Source organism: Crocodylus siamensis, chromosome 5, assembly GCF_052110815.1.
Source record: "Crocodylus siamensis isolate JL-2025a chromosome 5, ASM5211081v1, whole genome shotgun sequence".
Taxonomy (NCBI): Eukaryota; Metazoa; Chordata; order Crocodylia; family Crocodylidae; genus Crocodylus; species Crocodylus siamensis.
In genome coordinates this window covers 4,149,671-4,162,041 of record NC_143399.1, presented here as the reverse complement: position 1 = coordinate 4,162,041, position 12,371 = coordinate 4,149,671, and the positions used below count along the sequence as shown (strand labels likewise).

Sequence of the window (12,371 nt, the reverse complement as noted above, 5' to 3'; positions counted from 1 at the left end):
TGTGGTTTTTAATGCATGCTAAAAACCTGAGTATTGCGGTACTGCTGAGCGCTATTCAGCAGATGATCTCTTCCACCTCGGACAGGACTTCTTGGTGGCGGGACGAACGATTCTTCTAGATGTAGATGGTCCCATTAGTGGAGTAGGACAAAAACTTTAGGACAGCAGCCACTATAATTGATTGACCATTCATAGAATAATAGGAAATGAGGGTTGGAAAGAAGCTCTGGAGGCCATATCTAGTCCAACCCCCTGCTCCAAGCAGGACCAGCCCCAACTCCATCAGCCCAGCCAAGGATTTGTCCACCTGGGGCTTCAAAACCTCCAAGGATGGAGACTGCACCGCCTCTCTGGGGAACCTGGTTCAGCATATTACTACCTTCCTAGTGAGAGAGTTTTTCCTAATATCCACCCTCAACTTCCCTTGCTGCAACTTGACTGTTGATACTCTTGCTTGGCTGGGAGGAAACCTTGGCACATTATTAAATGAGAGGAGTTATTTTTAATTATGCCCCTTAATCAAAGTGAATCCTGTGGAATAGGACTGCGGCAATACCAGAACGTCTCATTTTAGTTGTCAGGCAGCGTCCCTTCTTCGCGGTCGCTTTCAGGAGGCTTATTCTGTATCTTGACTGGGGTTAATCTGAATTTTAGAGCCATGATATTTCTTTGTCCTGGAAACTATGGCTGTCTATAACAACCAGCTGTCAATATGTATATTGTCGCTATGCTTACAGGACTGTGCTGGCTAGACAGTGTGTGGGCAGTGAGAAACAGCCCCCAGCCCTAAAATATTTAATATTGTCATATAGACAAAGACGGGGGAAAATCATTCTTGCAATTTAACAGATTCGGCTTCCAGCCTAGAGGCAAAGTGCCTTAAAGCCCTTCATCATGGCAGAGCCCAGGTCTCTTCCGCCCCATGTTTTGATCTGCAAAACCATGCTTGCTCTCAGTTTGTCCATCTCTACCTGAGGAAAAAGATGTGTGTTTTAATAACATTTTCATTGCCCTCTGTTGGACTCTCTCCAGTTTGTCCACATCCTTTCTGTAGTGGGGGCCACAACTGGACACAGGACTCCAGATGTGGCCTCCCCAGTGCTGAACAGAGGGGAAGGATTGTTGCCCTCGATCTGCTGGCACCGCTCCTACCGATGCAGCCCAGGATGCCGGTTGCTTTCTTGGCAACATGGGCACACTGCTGGCTTATATTCAGCGTATTGTCCACTGTCACCCCCAGGTCCTTTTCTGCAGAGCTGCTGCTTAGCCAGTTGGTCCCAAGCTTGTACCAGTGCAGGGGATTGCTCCATCCTAAGTGCAGGACTTTGCACTTTGTCCTTGTTGAATCTCATGAGATTTCTTTTGGCCAAATCCTCCAATTTGTCAAGGTCTCTCTGAATCCTAGCCCTACTCTCCAGTGTACCTACTACTCCCCCCAACTTGGTGTCATCTGGAAACTTGCTGCGGGTGCACTCTGCCATCTTCCAGGTGAAGATATTGAACAAAATCAGTCGCAGGACCGACCCCTGGGACACTCTACTTGAGACATTCAGCCATTGATTACTACCCTCTGAGCCTGATGATCCAGCCTGTCTTCTTTCCACCTTACAGTCCATTTATCCAGCCTGTACTTCCTTAGCTTGCCTGCAAGAACATTGTGGGAGACTGTATCAGAAGCCTTGCTAAAGTCAAGGTCCACCACATCCACGGGTTTTCCTACATCCCCAGAGACAGTCATGTCACCATAGAGGGCAATCAGGTTGGTCAGGCAGGACTTGCCTTTGGTCAACCCATGCTGGCTGCTCCTAATCACCTTCTCCTCCAAATGCTTAGAAATGGATTCCTTGAGGACCTGCTCCATGATTTCTCCAGGGACTCGTCTGTAGTTCCCCGGATCCTCCTTCCCTTTCTTAAAGATGGGCACTAGATTTGCTCTTTTCCAGCCATCCAGGACCTTTCCCAATCATCATGAGCTTTGAGAGATGATGGCCAGCAGCTCTGCAATCACATCTGCCAACCCCTGTAGCACCCTCAGCTGCTTTCTACATCCCCATCATGGGCTGACTTTTGGCTCAAGGGGTGCAATTGCTGTAATTGCTAGGGAAAGGGAACAAGAAACAAGGAGAGATGGAGCGATGGCTTCTCTTCAAGGGTTCTCCAAGATGGGTAACCATTCGTGGGGACCCTGTGTAACCCCACAAGGGAAGAGAGAGATGTATTCCCCTCTAATGGATGGTTGACATAAGAGGATTGACTCACGTGCTGCTACCTTGCCTAGGGCTTGAAGCATCACTCAACACAGTGGATCTATGCAGATTTTTGACCAGCTGGTGACCTGGCCTGTTTAGCTCTTTTTAATTTCTCCTTGCAGATCCCTCCCACCTGCCCCCCAGTCATTTTCTGCTGCTTTTCTTGGTGTTTTTGACACTGGATTCATGGCACTTTAATGACTCTGTGTCTCTGGTTAGTAAAACTATCCCGAGGCATTCAGACCAGAAGGCTCCTCTTCTAAGAAGGATGGAGTGAGAGGGCGATTCATGTAGCTCTTCAGGTCCCTGGTTGTAGCAGAAGCCCATGACAAGTCCTGCTCCACTGTCAGGTCAGATATTGGTCGCTGTTTTAGGGGCAGCTCAGACAAGAGCCACGAGAGAAAGCACTGCAAATGCATGACAATGGTATTTAAGAAGATATTGGTCATTGTTTTAGGGGCAGCTCAGGCAAGAGCCAAGAGACAAAGCATTGCAAATGCATGGGAATGATATTTAAGGAGCTCTGCAAAATTAAATGCAGCAGGGCATAACATGAGCTGGTATTTTGTTGTGGCTGGGGGTAGGAGAGGGGTAGCATGTTGTTGTGCATTCAAGAAGATCTGACTCCAAAACTCTTCACCAGGAGAGGAAGAAAATACGAAGCTGGCGCCCGCTGCTTTGTAACTTGTCACCGTTTGAAGTTCAGCATCTTGCCCTGCGCCGGAGGCTGTTATGACTTAGCTGGGTGGAGGCAGCAGGATGCTAAAAAGCCTTGAGGGCTTTGGAAATTTGCAGTGGCTTATAAAGAGAAGACAGATGGCTTATCAGATTTCCACCATGCTTCCTGCCCAGAGGAAGGTCTTCATTCATCTCACCGGCCCCCCACGCTGAACAGATCCTGTGGACCCAACCTGGGCTGTTTGCTTCCTTGCTTTTAAACACTGGGCCGTGGCCTGTGTTAAGATCTGAATATGGGCAAAATGGGGAAGTCTGTTTTCCTGCAGTGGAAACCTGCCTCTGGTGCAATTGTCAGGGGGGAGAAGCTGAGACTCTACAGTCCAATCTCCACGCGCCGGGTCATTTCCTGGTCGCAGTCGTGTCAGGAAGGAATTATGACTTCCCATTCCCCTAGACAATTGTTCCACACTTGTTGTGTTTTCTCCTCCCCTTCCCCATTCATCTGAAGCGAGCTGCCAGAAGACCGGACGTCACCGATCAGTCTAACAAAACCTGAGTTCTGCCAGCGTCTCTCTCTAGCGTGGCATGTGGCTGATCAGATTTGAGGTGGATGCTTAGCAATGCAATGCTGTTTCAGGTTTAAAAAAAAAAAAATCAAATGCTGTTTGCGGCTGTATTATCAGAGCATTGCATGCAAGGCACAGCAGCTGATAATACCACTCTACTTGGTATTGCTTGAACCACAGCTGGCATATTGTTTGCAGTTTTGGACGCTGCCTTTAAAGAAGGAGGTAGAGAAGCTGGAGAGGATTCAGAGACAATAGGCAGATGACAGCGCGCTCGGGAGCTATATGAGGATGCAGTAGGATGAGTCTGGAGAAAAAGAAATGAAGAGGAGATATGATTGCGGCGTTCGGAGGTTTGAAAGCGACTCTAAAGAAAAAGGAGAAACAAGGTTCTCCCTGCTTTAGTACACCAGGCACTAAGCAATGGAGAAAAGCAGATTTCAAGCAATGTTTCCTTGCTAAGGATGGTAGGGACATGAAACAAACTGTCTGGGGAAGTTGTGGGAATCTCCTTCCTTGGGCAGTTTTCAAGAAGGCTTTGGATGGAGGCATCTGCCTGGGATGGATCAGGAACAGGGAACCCTGCATCTGTGCAGGGAGATAACCCGTGAGGTCCCCTCCAGCCCTGTGATGCAAATGGCAGCCGTGCAGCTGGCCGCTAGACCCAAGTGATGGTAGATACGGGCAGAGGAGAAGACACCCATGCTCCTGCCCACCCAAATATGAACACACGCACACGCACACGCACACGCCTGAGTGGAGATTGAAGGGCAGTTGCTTGTTAAAATGTAAGTGCATCTTTTGCCAAATGTAGTCATACTGATCTGCCTGGTGCTGTCATGTCTAGTGTACAGCCCCTTTTTCATCCTCTATACTGGGGTACTCAACCCTTAGCCGAAGAGCCCGATCTGGCCTGTGGATCCATGTCATGTGGCCTGTGGGACTTCCTGCAGGTCCCGAAATCGGAGAACGGGGGAGCAATAGCAGTGTGAATTGCTCCTCCCCTGCTGCCAAATCTCCAGACCCGTGGGAAGCCCTGTGGGCTGGGTGGTGTGGCTCTGGGTGCCAGATTGGGTGTGTGGGACCAGGGTGACACAGGTCCCAATCTGGGTGTGTGGTTGTTTGAGGCCGTATCTGCACATGCGGGTCCCAGTCTGGGTGCCAGCCTTGCAGATTTGGTCTACGGCCCAGCCTGGGCTGTTTGTCTGGCTTGTGAGACCAAAAGGTTTGAGCACCACTGCTCTAGGCTCCTCCCGATGAAATCAGGTGGATACGGGACCGCTGACACTACTTTCCTTGGGAAGCACAGTCCTTTTAGTTTGCAGAAGAGAAGACCGAGAGGGATTGAATAGCCGCCTTCACCTCCCTGCAGGGGGGCTGCAAAGAGGATGGAGCTGGGCTGGTCTCAGTGGGGGCAGATGACAGGACAAGGAGCAATGGGCTCAAGACAGGACAAGGAGCAGTGGGCTCAAGCTGCAGCAAGGGAAGTGGAGGTTGGATATTAGGAAAAACTTCCTCATGAGGAGGGTGGTGAAGCACTGGAACAGGTTACCCAGGGAGGTGGTGGCATCTCCATCCTTGGAGGTTTTTAAGACCTTCACAAAGCCTTGGCTGGGATGACGGAGTTGGGGCTGGTCCTGCTTGAAGCAGGGGGTTGGACTAGCTGTGACCTCCTGAGGTCCCTTCAACCCTCATTTCCTAGGTTTCTATGATTCTTCTATCCAACTTGCTCTTTCCGTATTTCCTGGCTGCTTTTTTCTCCCCCTCTCTCCCCAAAGAGACCTCACCCATCCAGTAGGCTCAAACGTCTTCCTTGTCACTTGTTTTTGTGAGGAAAGCAACGGGGGAAACAGCCCCTGTGATAAACAGCTGGCGACAAACACAAAGCCCCATGCTGAGCTCCTGGTAGCGAGAGCCGTTCACCAGGGACTTGGGGATATGCGCTGTTCAGAACAGAGTGTATTTCCCAGTGGAAGCATCAGTACCATCTCCTCATTAGAGGTAATTTACTGTGATGGATTTTCTTTATTAAGGGGAGCGTTTCTGGCCGCCACTTCACCGCTCTGCAGGCTGCGATGGGTCTGCTGGGGCCGCGGTGCCCTGCAGAAGCACGGATGCGATTCACACAGAGGTAAATCTCCGAAGCTTTGTGCTTGGACTCCAAGCCCCAGAGCCTGGTGAAATCAGTGGAAAGGCTTTGGAGCAAGGGCCTTTGAATCTGGTCTGTAGTGGGGATAGGATAGGCAAGGCCTTCAGTTGAACTCTTGCAGGATCCCATAGTCTTCAGGGACAGCTTGGCCCTGGCTGTGCAATTTGGTTACCTTGGAAGCCGGTTCCAGGCCCTAGCCGCCCTGACTGTGAAGTAGCGCCTCCTAATATCTAATCTAAACCTACCCTCCGCCAGCTTGTGACCGTTATTCCTGGTCACTCCTGGCAGCGCACGGGGGAACAGGGACTCCCCCAATACCTGCTGATCCCCCCTGACCAGTTTGTAGCAGGCCACAAGGTCCCCCCTTAACCTTCTCTTGTGGAGGCTAAACAGGTTCAGGTCCCGTAGCCTATCCTCATAAGGCCTGCCCTGCTGACCCCTGATCATACGAGTGAGATACTGCCTCCCCACACTGCCGGCCCATGTTCATCTTCATGTGTTATTACCCATGTTGGTTGCCCCTGAGCATGCATTCCCCCGCAAGGCCCTCCTGGATGTGTGCCAGGATAATTTTTTCAAAGAGCTTACCCGGGATTGAGGTCAGACTAACTGGCCTGTAATTTCCCGGGTCCTCTTATTTTCCCTTTTTGAAGATGGGACCACATTGAGTCCTCCGGCACCTCGCCAGAGCACCACGAGTGCTCATAGAGCCGCGCCAGGGGTCCCGCAATGACCTCAGCCAGTTCCTGTAGAACCCTAGGGTAAGATCGTCCGGACCAGCGGACTTGAACACGTCCACCCTCTAACTCCTCGCTAACCCCTGGCCCAGGCGTGTCTCTCTCGGGGCCCGATGGCTGAACTGGTCCCTATTAGGAAGACAGAGGTAAAGAAATCGTTAAATATGTTAGAGATGTATATGCCAGTGGCCTCAAAAATGTGGTACCCTAAATAGATACGGCAGGATTGCCCCTGGCTTGTACAGTGACTTGTCTTAGGTGGGTCAAGAAGCCTGTGGCAGAGATGGACAGAGCACACATCTCCCGAGTCCTCGAAGCCCAGGTGTGCACTGCACCCAATAGCCAAGAAAGTAATAAAAAATCCCTTTCTAACAGAAAAGCATGTACATTATAGCAAAAGGGCAAAGACGCTGAGCGTGAAGAGTGCTTTTCTTTTCTTTAGTAAAGGACACTTACAGCTCTGTTCTCTTCCTCTTGCATAAAACTAGCATGGTTCCAGCAAACCCATGGGAATGACTTATCCCAGCATCAAGGAGAGCAGAATCTGGTCCGCTGGTTGTATACCTGTTGGTGGATATATTATGAGCAGGATGAGCTTTTTGTTTGGTTTGGTTTTCAGCAATGCAGCGGGTGTGTCTACATGTGCATTTACTGCACAGTAAATTTACAAGTAAGCAGACTTTGGACCGACTTGGGAGTAGTTATTCCCAAGTCAGTCCACACACAGTGTTGCTACACAGCAATGCATCTACATGTGCATTACTGCACAGTAACTAATTGGGCATAAATTTGCTACCTGCATGATGCAGGTAGAAAATTTACACCCAAGTCAGCGCAAGTCACCATAGTTCCTGTGCAGTACGGGCATGCATGTGTAGATGCACATCCGTACGGCGCAGTAATTTTTGGTTACTGCACAGTAATTAAGGTACTGCGCACTAAGTGTGCACATGTAGACAGTCCCCCAGTAATGTGGTCCTTTGTGTTGTAGTTTGTTTTATGAGCTAGAAGTGGCAATTGTATGTTCTTGGGGAGAGATTGCATCTATCGTTTTCATCTTGAATATCTCAAAAAGACAGCCCAGCAGTGGCACTGATACAACTTTGGTCTTCAGGAAAATGGCATTTGTGAATGCAGGGTTTTACAATAATAAAAAAAAAATACAGAAGATGTTTCCATTTTCTTTTTCTGAAGAACCCAGCAGTCAATCTCAGAAGGCAGACCAGACTGCTAGCATGGCTTGTTCATAGAATTAAGTGGGACCTTGATGGCGGGAAAAACCCCACTCACTTCTCTATCAAGTCTTAGAAAACTTCAGAATGAAATCATTGCTCTTTTCTTGGCAGAAGAGGCTTGTGGATTTGTTTTGAAGAGGAAAGTGCTTGTAGGAGCGACAGAGTATTTTTAAGTGAAGGACTTTTAAGTGAGTGAGTATTGTTTAATTAGCAATAAGCAATTGAATGAGAAAGTAGAAATGTAGAAAAGAGGTGATATGTAGCAGTCACTCTTACATGTTAGGAGTAGATCGGGAAAGTGTTTTGGTTATGTTTTATTTGCTGAAAAACAGAGACTCAAGTTGATCAAAACTATCAGCAAATCTGTGTCAAATTTATCCAACAATTTCAGCTGGAAAAAGACGTGGAGCTTGTTTAAAGAAGCCAAAAGGACTCATTTAGACATTTCTCCGAAAATGTCGCTATTTATTTATCAAAACATTCCTACAGTTAATTAAAACAGGTTCAGAAGACCTGGGACAGGGAGGGACAGGTCATCAAGTCTCATCACTCACTATAGATGGGGACTGAGTAAATAAAGGAAAACATTGTCCCCAAGAGATGTTTTGTTTGACCCAAGGCTGATCTTTGGTTGGTTTTGTTCTAGTTTGATCAATGTGTCACCAAAAAAAAAATCTTTCATTTGCAGAGCTCTAAATGAGGGGCCCATCTTCGTTCTTAGTGGCCTGGCTCCCAGCTTTTATACCTGAATTCCAGGTGCCGCATAAAACTAAGCCCTTCTGAAACCCACCCCTCTCTCTCCAAATCCAGCTGTTGTATTACAAGCTTTCTCTTACAATGATCATGTATTTTCCTAGGTGAGTGGAAGATCCAGGCGCAAAGATCGGTCTCCTGGGAGATGATCTTACATTGGGGTGAGCTGGCCTCAATGGGCGCTTGTACACGTTATGCGTTGTCACCACATCCCCACGGCGTGGGAGTTGTTACTATTTGATTTATGGGCGCTCCTATAGGTTGCGGTCAGGGTGTTGGGTCCCACTGGGGCAGGCCTGCATGCCAACCTAAGATAAAAAAGGCCACGAGTCCTCCTCTCACAAGAAGGAGTTCGATGCAAAGGACTCCCTCTCCCCTTGGCCTCTCTCCTGAGCCTTGCAGTCACTCATCTACGTGGAACAAGGCGGAGACCCACCGACTAGTTTCGCATCCACCGCCAGAAAGGAAATATTTCTCCTCCAGGAAAAAGTTCACTGGATCCTTCTAGCGTTCCTCCAAGCCTTTGAGAGGAGGTGACTTCATAGGGAGAAGGGACTGGACAAAGCAATGCCACGCAGCTATGCTAGTATAGAGAGGGAGCCACGCTTTTTAGCTGGTCTCTAATGACCTCCACTTAGCCCTGGTTCCTGCATGCACCCCTACATCAGGTCCCACACCCTGGAGCTTCAAGGCTCGAATCCACCGCTAGTTCAACCCTGGCACGGTTGTAAAAGGCAGCGAGTCGCATGCTGTCTGGTGCAGGGAGACCTGCTGGGTAATGGGGAACATAGATAGAGTAACGTGATGGGGCCCATTCGTTAGCACAGCAAAGTTTCATCTGTGGCATTATGCAGACATGCCTCTGCTTAGCTGTACTAAAACAATCACCTGGAGATTATTGAGCTGGGAGGCTTCATTGATTTAATTGCCCATTGCTACGTTTCCAGTGAGGCATTCATTTGAAACAGGGGCTTAAGGTGGCTCATTTGAAAACCAGTGTGGAAAGCAAGTTGGTTCCTGCTGGTGTGACTGCTTCAGGGAAGCCTGATGGCATGTAGAGGTGGAGAAGCATCAGGGAGGGGGCACTTGTGTTCATCTGTGGGATTCCCCAGCGGGAAGTGCTGGGGCTGCAAGCATGGTTAGGAAGGTCAGTGCGTAGTGCCAAGCATGTTTCAAAATTGGTCAACTACATGGAATAAGGTGGGGTGGATGGATCTGGAAAGGGAATCGTGGATGCATCTGTAAATTGGCTGCACTGAGGTCTCTGCCCAGGCTCTTTGGCTCCTTTGGCTGCCTGGGTGAAGATGCCGCATGGCTTAAGCATGCTGCTAGAAGCCAGGATCTCTCTGCCAGGATTAGTTTTGATGATGCGTCGTTCCAGCTGAGTTGAGCAAGATTGTACGGTGGAAAAGATAACAGAAAGGCCTTTCCTTCCTGCTGGCTCCATATAGGGCAGCCAAATTCTTGTCGTAGCAGTCCCTGTGGGTATGTTATATATGGGAGGTGGGAGTACACAGAACACTTGTTATTGCTGCTTTGGCTCTTGTCAGAGCATATGGCATACCTCCACCGAGGAGACTCAGGACCGGCCGTTACATGCGTTCACCTGGTGCCCTCTAGAGGCAATATTATTACTAATGATTTGTCTTCCAGTATTGCAGCGATTTTCAACCTGAGTCCCTCAGCACTTTGGGGTGCCTTGAGAACCTTTCCGGGGTGCCACACAACGTTAGCCCTGTTAGGTGTGCAAACCTAATTCACCGAGATTTCAAACAGGAATGCACAGTGTTAAAACCATTCTGCTCTGTTGTGGCCTTTCAGAGCTCTTTGCAACAAAAGAATGACTCCAGTAGTTTTCTGTAGTCAAAACTTGAGTGAAAACTAAGAGCTGGCATTTTTGAAGGGAGGCCTCCAGTCTATCGAGGGGCGCCTTGAGTCTGGAAAGGTTGAGAACGAGTACAGTCGACTTGGGCAGGTCCAAGCTGAGATCAGGGCCTCCTGCTCTTCTACCAGACGCTGAGAGGCAACTGCTGCACCAGAGTCAGTCACATGAATAGTGAAGGCGGGCTACTTCTGTCCTCTGAGTAAAGGGGGACAAAAACGATATTTTCACAAAATTTCAGCCAGGTCTAATCCACTGCTATAATGGAGGAGTCTTGTACAGCTGGATTGGGTAAAGTTTTTTGGTAAATCGTGATTCACTATAGTAGTCAGAACTCTCGGTAGAGGCGATGATCTTTTTATTAGACCTACTGAACAGTTGCAAAAAAAATGGTTTATTTGCAAGCTTTTGGGCTCACATGCCCTTCTTCAGGCGAAGGAGAATGGATTGTAACATTTCTTCCAGGTAGAAATCAAAGTTCATATCACACAGGAGAATAAAAAGATGTTATAGGTTCCCCTGGGTGGAAAAGTTCATTGTATGCAAATTGGGCTCAAACAAAAGTTAAAGCAGTCTGTTTACCTCAAAAGTGTCTGATGGCAAGCGGGGTGTTGCATTTTGCTTCTTTTTGGGGAAGGTGTTTTCTATTGCATGAGAGAGAGGGTTGATGGAGTGCTTCTCCTGGCTCCCTGTTGCACAGAAGTCGGTTAGCAGGTATGCACATTCAGCTCAGACAAAAGGCTGGAGCAGGGGGTATTCTCCAGGTTTCAGGTTGTTGAATTTTTGCTCCTTTTTTTGGTAAAATTATGACGTTTTTATTTCAAAACGGCTAATTACAATATCTTTTGCATGTTTCAGGGATACAGGTTTTAGCCACGTTGGCCTACAGCCCAAAGTAGTCTTGATAGAGACGATATCTTTTATTAGACCAACTACATAGTTGTGAGCCGGAAAGCTTGAAAATAAAGACTTTTTTTGCAACTATTTAGTTGGTCTAATAAAAGATATTACTTCTACCAAGAGTTCTGACTACTTTTTCCTGTTGACCAACGTGGCTGAAACCTGTATCCCTAATTCATAATAAGTATTTGTACGGCATTAGCACCTGTGGGCTTGCGTCCCTTGTGCTAGGTGCTGTATATCTGTTGAAGGAAAGGACAGTCGCTTCACAAAAGAAATTATAATCCAAGGTATGATTAATCCTGGAAAAACTGATGCATGTGCTTAACTTGATATAGTCTGAATAGGGCTGGCCTTTTTTTCCCTCTTAATGCTGAAAAATGCTTCCACTGGAAAATAATTTTACCAGTAATGATTTCTTTGCAAGAAAAAATTGTTTGTCGTTTTCCAGTGAGGCAGACTGAAATGAAAAATTTGTGCTTTGCGTTCGACTCAGGTTGCTTGAAACTAAACTCAAGACAGCCTCTTGATATTTAAAAACGAAGTGTTTCCCTCTACAGCATCAAAACTGCCTGTTTCAGTATTACCAATCCAGAGACTTTTTTGAATGTCTGGGGGGTTTTATTTGGTGATTTTTTTCCCCTTATATTTCTAGCAGCCTTTGAGACCCTTTTGGGTCCCATGTTCCTAACTTCACTTCCCAGGGGACAGTCATTTTCCTTATTTCTTGCCAAAGAAAATAATCTGGGTTTTGTTTCTTTTTGCTCATTTTGTGGGGGGGGGGGGGGGGTTGGTAGACTGGAGTCTGATGCAAAACCTGTTAAACTCATAAAATACTGTATTATCTCATATACAACATGCCCTGGAGTAAGAGACATACCTTGCTTTTGAAAGAAAGAATGAAGAAAAAAAAATCTTTCCTTGAAAAGTATCAGGAAATAACTAATAGCATCAGCTAGTGATCCCAGCATGCTTGTTTTCTGGCTCTGTTATTTCTGCTTCACCTTCTTCCTCTCCCCTGCCCCTCTCCCTGCAGAGGCCTAGGATACAGAAACTGCTATGACCTTATATCCTATTACCATACTAACATATATAATGAATACTGCAATTTGAAAAGCTGCTTTTATGAAAAAGGGGGTGCATGTTGTATGTGATATATTATGGTAATAGGGCTGAAAAGGACTTGAGGAAGTTGCATCTGGCCCAACCCCATGCACAAGGC

General features: G+C 47.5%; 1 protein-coding gene across 3 annotated transcripts in view; it reads left to right on the top strand.

The window, feature by feature from the left end:
• MOB3C (MOB kinase activator 3C) overlaps positions 1 to 12,371 on the top strand; it is a 59,606-nt gene that overhangs the window by 27,631 nt on the left and 19,604 nt on the right. The gene's annotated exons all lie outside the window — the stretch shown is intronic.